Genomic DNA, 12,847 nt, shown 5'->3' with positions numbered 1-12,847 from the left:
TTATATATATATATATATATATATATATACACACACATATTTTGTACAATAACAATTAACATTGACTGAGAAAGCAAGAATAATACAATATTCAGAGTTTTCTATGCCTGAAGTAACAATACTGGGTTTAAGTAAAGGGTAGAAAACAATTACCCCTTTTTTCTTTTTTTTTTTAAATAATTAATTTTATAAACATGTAATAAAATTAGCTTGTTGCCAGTAAAGAATATATGTTGCTGAATTATCTGCAGATACAGTTTTGAATTTCAACAACTGTAATTGTATGTACATGTATATGCTTGTGTGTGTTTTTAGAATTTGTTTCCAAGGAAAAACCCCAAACCACAATTGACCGAAGAAGGATTATGGAAGAAAAATTACAGAACGAATGAGAATTTCAAGGAAAGAACTCACAAGTTACATTTATGTTCAGAATATGTGGTTTTATTGCAGTTTTCTGGAGTGTGATTTAAAATGAACTCAAAACACTACTGACATAATTTTTGTAAAAGATTCTAGCAACTATTTAAATGGTAATGCTGAAAACCAGAATTAATAATGGCTATGCTGAAAGGGTTAAAAGGCAGATTCTGATTAAGTGTTGTCGTGATTAACATCTGTTAGGAGGAATAAGTGGTTTATCAAGCTTTACAATACAGATGGCAGCTGAGGGAGCTCAGTTGTGAACTGACTTCTTTTGTAGTATCACTGTATTGTTAAGACCTGCTGTGTTTCCTTGTAACAGAAGTAGTAGTTTGCACAAAAAAGTTTGTTGTTTACAGTTTCTTTAGAAGACTAAAAGCTAAGAGATCTTTCCAAGTAGAAATGATGAGTTTTAACTTTGTCTGGTTTTTCTTTCAGGAATGCTTTTTGTATTTTAAAACAAAATTTTCTCTGCTTAGGGGAGATGGGAAATAATTATAATTAAGCTTTGGAGCCCTAATGGGCTAATTCTAATTTAAATGCTTAGTTTAAGAAGTCTTCTATTTCTAGGATAATTTCCAGTTGCAAGTCAGTACAGTGTTATGTTTGGCAAAGGTGTTCAGTGATTTTTCTCTTGGTAGCTAACCTGAGCGCTATTGCTCTTGTTATCATGACAAATCTGTTTTCAGTAGGGCTTCACCAACTCAGCACAGGCAAGGTTGTGAAAGTCCTGTCTGGGTAAGGGTTACGTGTTCAACGATGGAGGACCAGCATGGTTTTTGTGTGTGTGTTATTACAGTTCATCATATTGCTGTGAATTATTTGATACTTAGTTATATTTTTGAGATCATAAAAATCCTTAGATAAGAATCATTTTGCTTTTTTTCTGATTTTTAAGGGAAGTAGTAAGTCCTGTTTTAATAAAGAAAACTTGAAAACGTAGGATCTCAGGAATGTCAAACCTGAGAAGGTGAGTAGGATACTTAAAGGAAGGAGGAAAAAAAAAAAGCTCTTTTAACTTAACAACTGGAGGAGCTTAGATGAGTGATTTGTGGAAAAACTGATGTGAAAACAGGAGAGCTTTTTATCTTGGAGCAGCATGCTGATCAACATCTTTTCAGCCACGTGTGAATGATACAATGCCTTCCTTGCCTTATCCTCAGTTTTTATTGTGGCTTGTATCTTCCGTTACTTGTGGAATTGTTATTCCAGAAACGAATTCTTTTAAACAATTTGTGAGTAATAATAACAGGACAGACAGGAGCAGTTGGTTAAAAAACCACGTTGCAGAAAGGTCAGTGGAGTTTTGGTAGACAGTGAGATGAACATGAGTCAGCCATGCACCTTTGCAGCAGAGTAGGCCCGCTGTATGGTGGAGTATGTTGGTACAATAGGCAGCGGGCTGGGCAAAGTGACTCCCACCATCCCATTTTACCTCTCTGAGTCCACCTCTCATCCTCACCAAGTTTGCAGATAGCACCAAGATGGAGTGAAGTGTTCATCTGTCTGAGAGTAGGAAGGCCCTACAGAGGGATCTGGACAGGTTGATAGATGGGCTGAGGCCAACAGCACGAGATTCAACAAGACCAAGTGCTAGGTGCTGCACTTTGGTCGCAACAAAGCTTTGCAATGCTACAGACTTGGGGTAAAGCGGATGGAAAACTGCATGGATGAAAAGTACTTGGAGGCGGTAGCTGAGACAGTGGCTGTGTGTGCAGGTGGCCAGGAAGGCCAATGGCATCTTGGTTTGTATCAGAAATAGTGCAGCCAGCAGGAGCAGGGAGGTGATCGTCCTGGCACTGGTGAGGCCACACCTTGAGTGCTGTGTTCAATTCTGGGTCCCTCTACCAGAAGGATATTGAGGTATGCCAATGGAGCATGTTCAGAGAAGGGCAACAAAGCTGATGAGGGATCTGGAGCACATTCCTATGGGATGTGGCTGAGGGAATTGGAATTGTTCAGTCTGGAGAAGAAAGATCTCAGGGTAGACCTCATAGCCACCTACAGCTCCTGATAGGAGATTGTGGCAAGGTGTGAGCTGGCCTCTGCTCCTGGGTAACAGCAATAGGATGAGAGGTGATGGCCTCACCTTGTGCCAGGGGACGGGAGGCTGGGAGTTAGGAAACATTTCTTGTCCAAAGAGTGGTCAGGCACTGGCACAGGCTGCACAAGGAGGTGGTAGAGTCACTGTTCCTGGAGATGTGGAGACTAAAGGACAGGGATAGTAGGAATGGACTAGATGATCTCAGAGGTTTTTTCCAGTCTTAATGATTTTGTGATGTGGAATGTTCCTGACTTAGGTCTTCGATATGCAAGAGAGATAGCAGCATACATTAAGTGGGCCACCAAGGACAGAGGACAAGACATTTTACAAATGGCTGAGAACTGAGTTTGTTCAGCCTTGAAAAGGGTAGGGAATCTGCTGTTATCTTCAACTGCATAAAAGGTGTTAGAGAAAAGGCAAGTCAGGTTCCTCTTGGAAGCAGAAAATGGAAGGAGAAAAGGCAAAAGACAAACTATATGAAAATTTGATTAGATAGCAAAGGAAAAATTGCTCAGAATGAAAATGATCAGAAGCTGAAATGAGGGTTCAGAGAGCCTGCAAAATTTATACACTGTTTTATTGGACAAAGTTCTGAGCAACTTGATCTAACTTGAAAGTTAACCATGCTTTAAGCAGGCAGTTGGATCACACTGCTTCTAGAAATTGTTTAGAAACTATTTCCAATCTCAAAACTTTTATGCCTCTTTCCATCTCTTAAACTATAAAAAGTTCTTGGTTTTTGTTTCTTTTGTTTGTTTGTTTGTTTGTTTTACTTTTGTATCCCTAGGATTTTTGACAGAGAAAGAAAGTAGTGAAGAGGCAGTAATATCAAGGAATTAAGTCAGTGCTTCCTGGCAACGAATATATAGTAGAAGACAATTGCAGTTGTAAGACAGAGAGGTTTGGATTTCTAGCAGTGAGTGACTCCTGTTTTTCCACTGCTCATTCGTATCTTTAGTAAGATCTCTCCTTGTGTGGGGTTGTCCATCAGATTTGGCAATATCTGAATGCATTATTCTGACTGTTTCCTTAGCTCTGCTGCATTGGCTTCTTTGTACTACCTCCTCTCAGAGGTGTGTTCCTCTGTTTTTCTCTTGGGCCAGCGTTCCCTGATTTGGACCCTCTATCTTAAATTTGGATGGAGAATGGTGCTCTTATTCATGTTTGAATAAGAGCATTCTTAGCTCTTATTCTTAGCTCCAACAATTGGGGAAGAAAGAAGTGTAGGTCTGTATTTGTCCTGGGTCAAGCCTCTTACATACTATAGCATCCTTGTACAGTTTTCCAACCCATTTTATCACTAGAAAAACAGAGCAATTAACTAGTGGTAATGAGGAGGGTGGGGGAAGTTGAATTGCAGATGAGATAAGAAACACCTGAAATGTATATCAGTAGCAGCTGGAGAATGGAACGAGGGTTTTTTTGAGTGAGAGATATGATATGAGAGTGTCAGGTAAGTACCTGTAAGTCATAAAATAAACATTCTGGTTGTGTATCCATGAGTTCCTAGCACTTCTTAGACAAAAGGTAATGCCGGAATTGCTTCAGCACTGTCCTACAGTCTATCCCAGTTCTTCTGTGATTTAGCCAAGGAAAATCTGGGGGACAGTATTTTGGGTGATTAAAAGACATCTTTTTCTGTACGAGTTTAGAAAATGTTCTTGGCCTCAATTGAGTTTATGCTTTGAATATTGAAAGCAGTGTGAACCAAGGTGGATGGTGGGCAGAGTGCAGATAGATTGGCAGAGAAATAAAACATGCAATTTGAGTGGCTGATGCTATTATGTGACAAGTAGAGGTAAAGACAATAGACAATGGGAAGAAGGGATGTGAGTTAAAGTTAAGCTTGTGCAATATGTACTTTACAGGGATTATGATGTAAGGTGTCATGACATTGCTTGCAAGCTTTGTCTGGCGCTCACATATTTTGCTACCATGTATTTACTGTATTGAAGATTCACATCGCAGTAGTGCACACGTGACACGTAAGTGTGTGTGTACGGAACAGTTTCACTGCAGAATCAGGCTGTGAATTTGGAGGTTTAACAATGATTTAGAGAACCAACATCTATGTGAATTTCAAGACTCAAAAGGTGCTAGCAAAGGAGTACTTCTGCTAAGTTAGCATTCTGACAGGCCAGCTGATAGGATGTATGGTTAGCGGATTGAGCATGATTTAGTGGAGGGTTGTTGGAGTTAGGGTGGTTTGTTAGGATGTGGTTGGACTTGATGATCTTTAAGGTCTTTTCCAACCTGAGTAATTCTATGTTTCTGTGTTCTTATGTTTTGGGGCGTGTGTGTGTAAATAAAAAAATACATGAAAAGTCATTTTTATCTCTGGCTTTTTGTTCAGTAAGGCAAGGGCTCTCTTTCCTTTTTTGTTCCAACTCTAACCTGGGAATTTTTTTGATTAAAACCAGTTCATATATAGGTTAGGAGATATAGAGCTGATGTAGACAAATGTAGTTCTGTTGATTTCAGTTAAACTGCGATAGTTTATTCTGCACGATGGTCTCATAATAAGGATCTTATTAGATGGGTTTTGTTTATTTGGGAAAATCTAATTTGAGGTTGTGTGCATGTACCTTGTGTAAACATACATTTCAAAATCAGATGCTTTTTAATTGATTTACATGTTCTGTTTGAATTTGAAGGATTTTCTTTTTAGTTTCTTCACAAGTAAATAATTTAAAACAAGCACAACAACAGAAAGGGTGTATAATTAGGAGTTTTTATATCCTTGCACAGTTCAGAGCAAGTGAAAATGTACGTTGGAGCCTGGCTTAAATGCTGTCAGTTGACTAAAGTATGGGCTTAGAGCTTGTAGAAGGCTTATATGTGATCTGTTTCAGATGTCTTACAGGGGGGATGTCAAGGTGAAAGCAGACTTGCAGAATGGTTGGTATTCCGACTCTGAGGCTGTAAATGGCTCTGTGGCAGATGGAGTCTTTGTCAAGGAAGAAAAATGGCAGCTCTGGAAGATCATAGGTGTTTTTGTTGAGCAGCTCAGCACACAGGCAGTTACTTTGTAGCATTCAGGATTTCCTCTTTTGTTTTAATAAATTGTCCTGTAATTTTATTCTCTGTAAGTCGATAAATAGTAGTCACTCTAATTCAGTACAGTGGTATTCCATTAGGAAAAAAAGGGTCAGCTTGCTTTATTACCAGATTTTAAATAAGCTTTGCAGGTGTTGTGTGCATGAAGCCCTAAAAATAGCTTTTCTCTTAGCGTATAATAAATAAAGACATACATATATGCATACAACTGCTAGTATAGCAAATAATATTAAAATAGCATAGGAATTGTTAATTCTCCTGAATACGATTTTAAACCACAGAAAGAAATGCAATAGAGTTTAGATTGTATTTCGTCTACATCTGTGTCATTTATCTCAGTAAAATACAGATTTTTGCTCTATATATTGAAGAATCTATTTCTGGTTACTTTGGAGAAGGTAAATATGGTTTATAATTCAGTCTCTTGTGAATTCATATTTTTCTTTGATAAATATTCATTTGTCTCTTAGCAGTGTGCAGCATCTGACTGCATGCTTTTGCTGTGGTTTTGTTTGCATTCTAATCTTCACTTATATGTATGAGGTTAAGTATGTTCTTAGAGAATAATGATTCACTTTTATCTGTAGAGTAACTGGTTTCTGTATTGTCATTCCTATTAATTGCATTTGTGGTAAGTTATAAAGTTGGATGTCGTGTGACATATGCCTGATTGCCTAGTGTGAACAAGTACATACTAGAATCACGTTTCATATGCACAGTAGATGTGGATATTCAAGAATATCTTCGTTTTCTCAGTTACTCATTTGAATAAATATAGAGAAATGTTAGAAGGTGTAATCTTCTTATGGTCTATACATGCTGGACAGATTCCTGATAGATGTATTGATCTCACTTGAAGTAGAATATTGCCTCAAGAGCCTACAACGTCTTGCAGAAAGAATGCTCAAGTGGTCAGTTGACCTATGATAAAGGGTAATAAGTCGCCATTCAAAGTGCAAGCATTACACAGCTATCACCAGCCAGCAGTAATCTTTAGCCTTCTTGACTTAAAATTATAGAAAGCAGTTACTGTTCATCACAGATGAAAGTGACCCAGTACTTTGAGGGATTGAGGTTATTGCATTGGAATCTCTCTCTTTCAGTGCCTGGAAGTTATACAGTATTTGTTCTTGAGGATAAACCCACTATAATTAACTGCGCCTTTGTCTATTTGAAATACAGCATATGTGGCTTTTTTTGCAGAAAGGCAAATGCTTTGTAAGCAAAACTGAAGTACTTTTGATAATGTGTGATCCAAAATAGTCTTCATACCTTTTTATTGGAACATGATAATGCAGAGTTAAGGGCAGTAAAGCTTCATATGACATGTACCTGGATGTTCATTATTATATAGTAGTATATCTTTAAAAATGACAGAAATCAGAGGAGAAATTCAGCGATGTTATGTGCCTTCAGGTCGTGATTACATAGGTGACTGTGAGTGAAAGTCTTACCCGTTCTGTGACTTACCTTCTCTGTTATGCCAGCTATCCCGGCCATGTTCTTCCTGGGTTGTGAAGTGATGATCTCATATGGCTGGTTTCAGAGGCACTTCTGCCTGTTTGCCTGTTTTCAGATGTTTTATCAGTTCATTATTTCTCCTCAATTTTTCAGTGGTCTCTTGTGCCTTTTTTTTTTTTTTTTTCTTGAGTTTGTAAGCCTACAAGGACTATTCCAGAGGAGCTCTTTATGCTATCTATGCAGCTTTTGGTATACTAACAGTGACAAACTGGTTGTTTGTCTTTTTGGAATTGGAGCTTTGGAGTGTTTGTTGTTTTTCCCTTTTTTCAACCAACCAAACCAGACAGCAAGTTGATTTTTTTGTTTGTTTGTTTGTTATTGATATAATTTTGGAGCTCATTGAGAATAATGCTAATTTTGTAGTAGCATGATGGTATAATATATTATTTGTACTATTTCAGTTAAACACTTTAAAATGAGAACAGTGAAATAATCAGTGGAATATATACTAATTTTCATAATATTTGAGTAAATTCAAAACAATTCTGATCATCTTGGAGCTAGTGGTGTGAACAGGTTGCTTTGTGTCTATGAAGTATAAAGCAGCTTTTATCCACGGAACCAAAATACTATAATAGTACCATCAGAGAAAAATGTCTTTTGTTGTGTTTTAATCTTTCTGTGGTCAGCTCTGAATAAATAATTTGCATTCAGCATTCATCTCTTTTCACTAACTTGTTTTGCTTAACTGGTATGTACAGTCTATGCTTACATGCACTGTTGCTGAACCTGCTGGATTGTTTTACTCGTTTGCATGATAATTTTGCATGTTCGTGCAGAACAGTTGAATCTGTTCATGTCAGAATTCCAACTTCTGTTCATGTTTAATCATTACATTAATACGAAGGAAATTTTTAAAAAACTTGTGTTCCTCCTTGCATTAATTGGCATACAGCTTTAGCTGCTCCAAGGGACACCCAGTTTGTATTAGATATTCCGCCAGTTTTACTTAGAAGTAGAACTCCTTTGTCTCTTCAGCATCCATTGATTTTTCTTTCAAGAGTGCATTAACAGTGCTGTTAGAACCCATGCAATTAGCATCTGTGCTTAGCAAAAAAAATAAATAAATAAAAAAATTGTTAAATGAAAAGTGCTACACATAGTATTAACAAAATACTTTATTGTGTTGCTGTACATGAAGCAGTGAAACAAGGAAGACAAAGTAGTGAAAGGTCGAGGAAAAATGAGAGAGAGAACAAATGATGCAAAAAGGAAATGACACTGAGGTCTTGGTTTAATACATATGTATTCCAGGTTGATGGCTGATTTCATTAGCAAATCTCATTGTTATGCAATGTCTGTTCTTCTGCAGCAAAATGAATATTGTATTCTCAGAGGCTCTGTGTATGTGTGATATTATGGTGATAGAAAAATTAAAGAACATGTATTTTTAGTTACTTTTTCCTTTTTAAAATTTATAAAAAAACCTTCCTATTCTCAAGGTGATTTTATATTGCATTTTCTCAATAAAGTTTTAATGGGAAATTCTAATGGAAAACTGCAATTTATTCTCCCCCTTTTCTGTGCATTTTTTTGCCATGTTTGCAACGTATGCAGTCTCTTCCTGAAAACCTTCAGTTTGACTAAGTAAGGTTAACAATGAGTTTACCATATCAAAGAGAAAAGCTTAAGGTAAGAATATTAGTCCCCGTGATGCTTTTTTAAACAGCTGATACTAATATCAGCTATTATATTCACCACTGAAATAAGCATTATCTCAGTCAAATCTCTTCAAGCTTGAATCTTAACATTCTTCAGTATATTCCATTAAAATACTAAATTGAAAAACTGTGCTTACAGTGAGATGAATCAGTGTTGTTATGGAATGATATGTTTTGGTGTGTAGGACAATGGGATTCTTAAGATGGACTTCGCTTTCTTTAGCTAGTGAAATGCTCTGTACTTTAATAAATGCAATATACAAACTAAGGGAACTTGAGAAGAAGGCATTGGTGCAGGACAATTAAAATGTACCAAGGTAATTAATTTGGATATATCTTTTAGGCCCTTTCAGAATTTATTCTATGTATCAACTGTGGGGTCAGAATCTGGTAGAGAACGTATGAAATGCCAGTGAATTTTGAATATTTTATGTCTAGCCAGCATGAAGGAGGTTTTTGGACTCTGTAGTAACAGAAAGAATAGATGGCAGTTTCCTGGGTTTTTGTTTGAGTGCCTTTTACATGCACTGAAGCAAATCTGTTTTTATTAGAATTTTTTTAGGGATATGATTAATAATGGTATAATGTGGCTGTCTGTTTCTGAATGGTTGGTCAGTAGTAGCTACTGTGTTTATTCCAATTCCAAGATAGTGTTTTAGCATTGAAAATGCTAGATGAGGTGTCCGTGTGTTTGGTAAATGATGAGAATGGAATGAAATAAAATGAAGATAAATCAGAAGTAATAGAGCGATGTGTGCTACCCGAATATAGAGGAGGTAGAACAAAGAGCAAGTTTCTAACCAGCCCTTCCCCTTAGGAAAGGGAGCCTCTTCCTGGCCTTTTCCTTTGGTAGGACTATGTCCAGAGTAAGAATGCAGATCACTAAGCATCAGCTGTTGGCTTTGGAAAGATTGGTTTGTTTGGTTTTCTTGGTGGTGAGTGAGAAACTAATTGAAATAAGATAATCTGACTCTTGCTGCTTCTTGATGGCTTTTCAAATGTGGAGTGCAGTTTCATCTGATGTTATGCTGTGCATTAATGGAACCCAGGGACGATCTTTGTGCAGTAGCATGTATGGGACAGAATGGTACAGGGGCTTTTGAATGCAGCCAGAATCTCTTAGGGACACAACAAAGGCTGCTTTCATATGTGTGAGGAGCTCTTCACAGTAAGAGGTCCTGAGGCTTTCAGCACAGGACAGGTGAGGGGAGGAAAGGTATTTTCCTACCATTTGTAGCTTGCTTGAGGATGACTTTAATTAACTTGTTTTCTTGAGGAAGATGATGATTTAAAAAACCTGTGGCATCACACTCCAGAAAACTATTTCTGAAAGTAATCAACTATCCCTATTGTCCTGTTATTTGTTTTAGTCACTTATGCAGCTAGTATCAGAGGATTCCACCCCAAATTGTCAGAAGGAAAAGACAGGACAATATGGTATGTGAAACTTTTAGAAATTAGTTTATTAAGTGCTCTACATGAGATGAGTGCGAGAAGTTCCAGCTCTCCAAAGCCATTACTGCAGACTGTGTTTATATGTGATACTGGAATTTAGGTCTCCTTTTTATATTTACTATTTTTAGGATGTGTTGTGAAGTAATATGTAGTTCTTAGAGCAATTTTGATGTCTGGGGTGTGATGCAAAAGACAGTTCTCTGGCTTTATTGGCATTCACTGGATTCATAGGAATTCTGTTCTTCTCTCAGGTGGTTTATAAGCAAGGTTCATGGCTTAACTGTTTTTCCTTTATCACAGGATGAACTATGACATTTTATATCATAATCAGTTTTAAAGTAGAACCTACTATAATGACACAGTTCTAGAGTTATAGGTGGCATCAAATGTTGTCTTGGTTAGATAATTACTTTCAGATAAGAGTTTTGAGATGGTTCTTGTAGTAGAGGTACCATTAGCTTTTTAAAATCCCTTTGACAGGAGTCAAAGTTTTCATGAAAGAATACATGCCTCTGCAAGAAGCTCTTGATGTTTCTTAAAAGAAAAAAGTAGAGCTCCCTTAATGTCCATAGAATGAATCTCCTTAGGCAGTGTTAGGAGTACCAATAAAAGAGGAACTTTACTTGCTCTTACTGTACTTAATGGTTTTTTTTAAAAAATCAATACCTATCCCTGTAGCTAGAATGTGCAACGTGTAAAAAATGTATATGTTTTAAACCTTCTTGAAAGACAGTGTCTGTTCTGTTGGACTGCACAGATTGGTGATGTGCAGTTTTCTGTTGTCAGGTGCTAACGCATACTTAAGACGTAGTTGGATTTCTTTTATCACGTGTTTCAGCATCCTGTTAGGACTCTTCATGATAATTTGGTCATGGAGCTGAAGTGAGGACCAGTATTTTAGTGACCTATACAATTCCAGAGGACAATGATTGCTTATTCGTCGTTCTTGCTGACTAATGGAGGTAGTGGTGGTTGTTCTGTACGGGTAGTTTCTGTATTAGAGCTGCAATTCAGAAAGTAAATATGGACTTTGTTTGGCTGTTTCCAGTGACGTGTTTTGTCTCCCTCTTCTGCATTGCTGTCTCAAAGTAATACAGCTGTTCCACAGTAATTTTTTTTTTTTATGAGTAATATGGATTAAAATAATTTTAGAAAAAACTATCTTCTATGAGGCAGTATTTGGGCACGCAGGACTACTGTACATGCAAGGCTCAAATTCATAGTGGCTGTTTTCTAGTTTGCAGAGTTCTGGAAGGGATAATTCCCCGATTGAGGCTTTAAGTCGATGTCCGAGTTTGAATTTCTACGCTTCCTTCAGAAGCGCTGCATATACAGTTCAACAAGACCACTTTTTTTTTTTTTTTGGTCAACTGCATACAGTAGCAAAGCAAAGCAAAATGCTGATATTTTGATTTAGTTTTGGGAATGAATTATGTTCTTGTGTTGTATTAGGAAATTGTGGCTGTACTAATTAGATTTGTAACAAGCAGGGTCTGCTAACGTCCTGCTTTGGGTATTGCCTTGTTTGCAGAGATCACTGTTGGTAACATATCTTAGCTTATTTGGGAGATCGTGATGGCAAAGTAGCTCCTTCACGGGCACAAGTTACTCTTCAGCAGCAGAGCTGGCAATGTGTTGTCTTTCCTGTAATACTTTCTGTGTTTTTGTTTTTTGTGTTTTCTTTTTTCTCGCAGTGTTCCTTTGTTAGCTTGTGAAAAATGACTGTGATGCATTTATAACATTGTGATTAGAGACTTCTTGGTCCTTATGTTTCTGGTTTAGTTTTCCCAGACACGTCACACTGCTGTACGCCCTGGTTGTTACTAATGCTGCTGAGTTGGATAGTTAATTTTTAGTTTTGTGTATTTCCTCTAGTATGTAAATGATCTTCTGTTCTGCTCCGTGCTACCCTTCTGCTCTTACTTTGGGTCACATTGGCAGTTTCAGTCGCATCACCTGCTGCGCAATAAATCCGTTCAGTTCCTGCATAAATGAGCTCCATCTCCTGTTGGCTGGCTGAAGTTGTCCAGGTGCGACGTGCCTTTTCATCCACAAGTCTCAGAGTGCAATTTCTATATTGTTTTTTGGAGAGGACTGGTTTTGCTTTGAGTTTTCATAGCAGCAGTTTTCATTTATTCGAAAAGAGTTGTTGAACTTCATGTTTTGGAAGGTTCTAGGTAGAGAGAAATGTGGTTAATTTTTGAGCAGAGGAAAAACAGTGTTGGGCAGCTAAAAGTTGTAATTGAGTTATTCTTCTTTGAAAACTATGTTCAGCTAGTTGATTTTGATAATTCATGCATGTTATTAGTATATGTTTTTTGGGATCGGTGATTCAGTGCTGAATGGAGTGAATAGGACTGGTTTTCTTGTTTCAGTTGTTCCAGGTGTGATTCAGCAGCTTTTGTTCCCTACGTGCGCATACGTGTAACTTAAAAGAAAAAGCTTCTTTTTCTTGGGTTTGGCTAAGGGAAGAATCCAGCAAGGTGCAGAGCTAATAGTGATCTAACACTGTGGAAAGCATTTCCGTCCCGGCTCAGAGCCGGTTTGGCATTTGGACGCCGCGTCGCCTCACTCACGTACCCGAAGCGCTGCGAGACGCCGCTGATTCACGCCGCGCAGTGCAGCCCTGCCGGCCGATGGCGGCGCGAGCCTGCGCGCTGCCGATGGTCGGAGTGCTCCACCTGCC

Source organism: Meleagris gallopavo, chromosome 7 (assembly GCF_000146605.3).
Source record: "Meleagris gallopavo isolate NT-WF06-2002-E0010 breed Aviagen turkey brand Nicholas breeding stock chromosome 7, Turkey_5.1, whole genome shotgun sequence".
Classification (NCBI taxonomy): domain Eukaryota; kingdom Metazoa; phylum Chordata; class Aves; order Galliformes; family Phasianidae; genus Meleagris; species Meleagris gallopavo.
Note: the sequence above shows the minus strand (reverse complement) of the source record.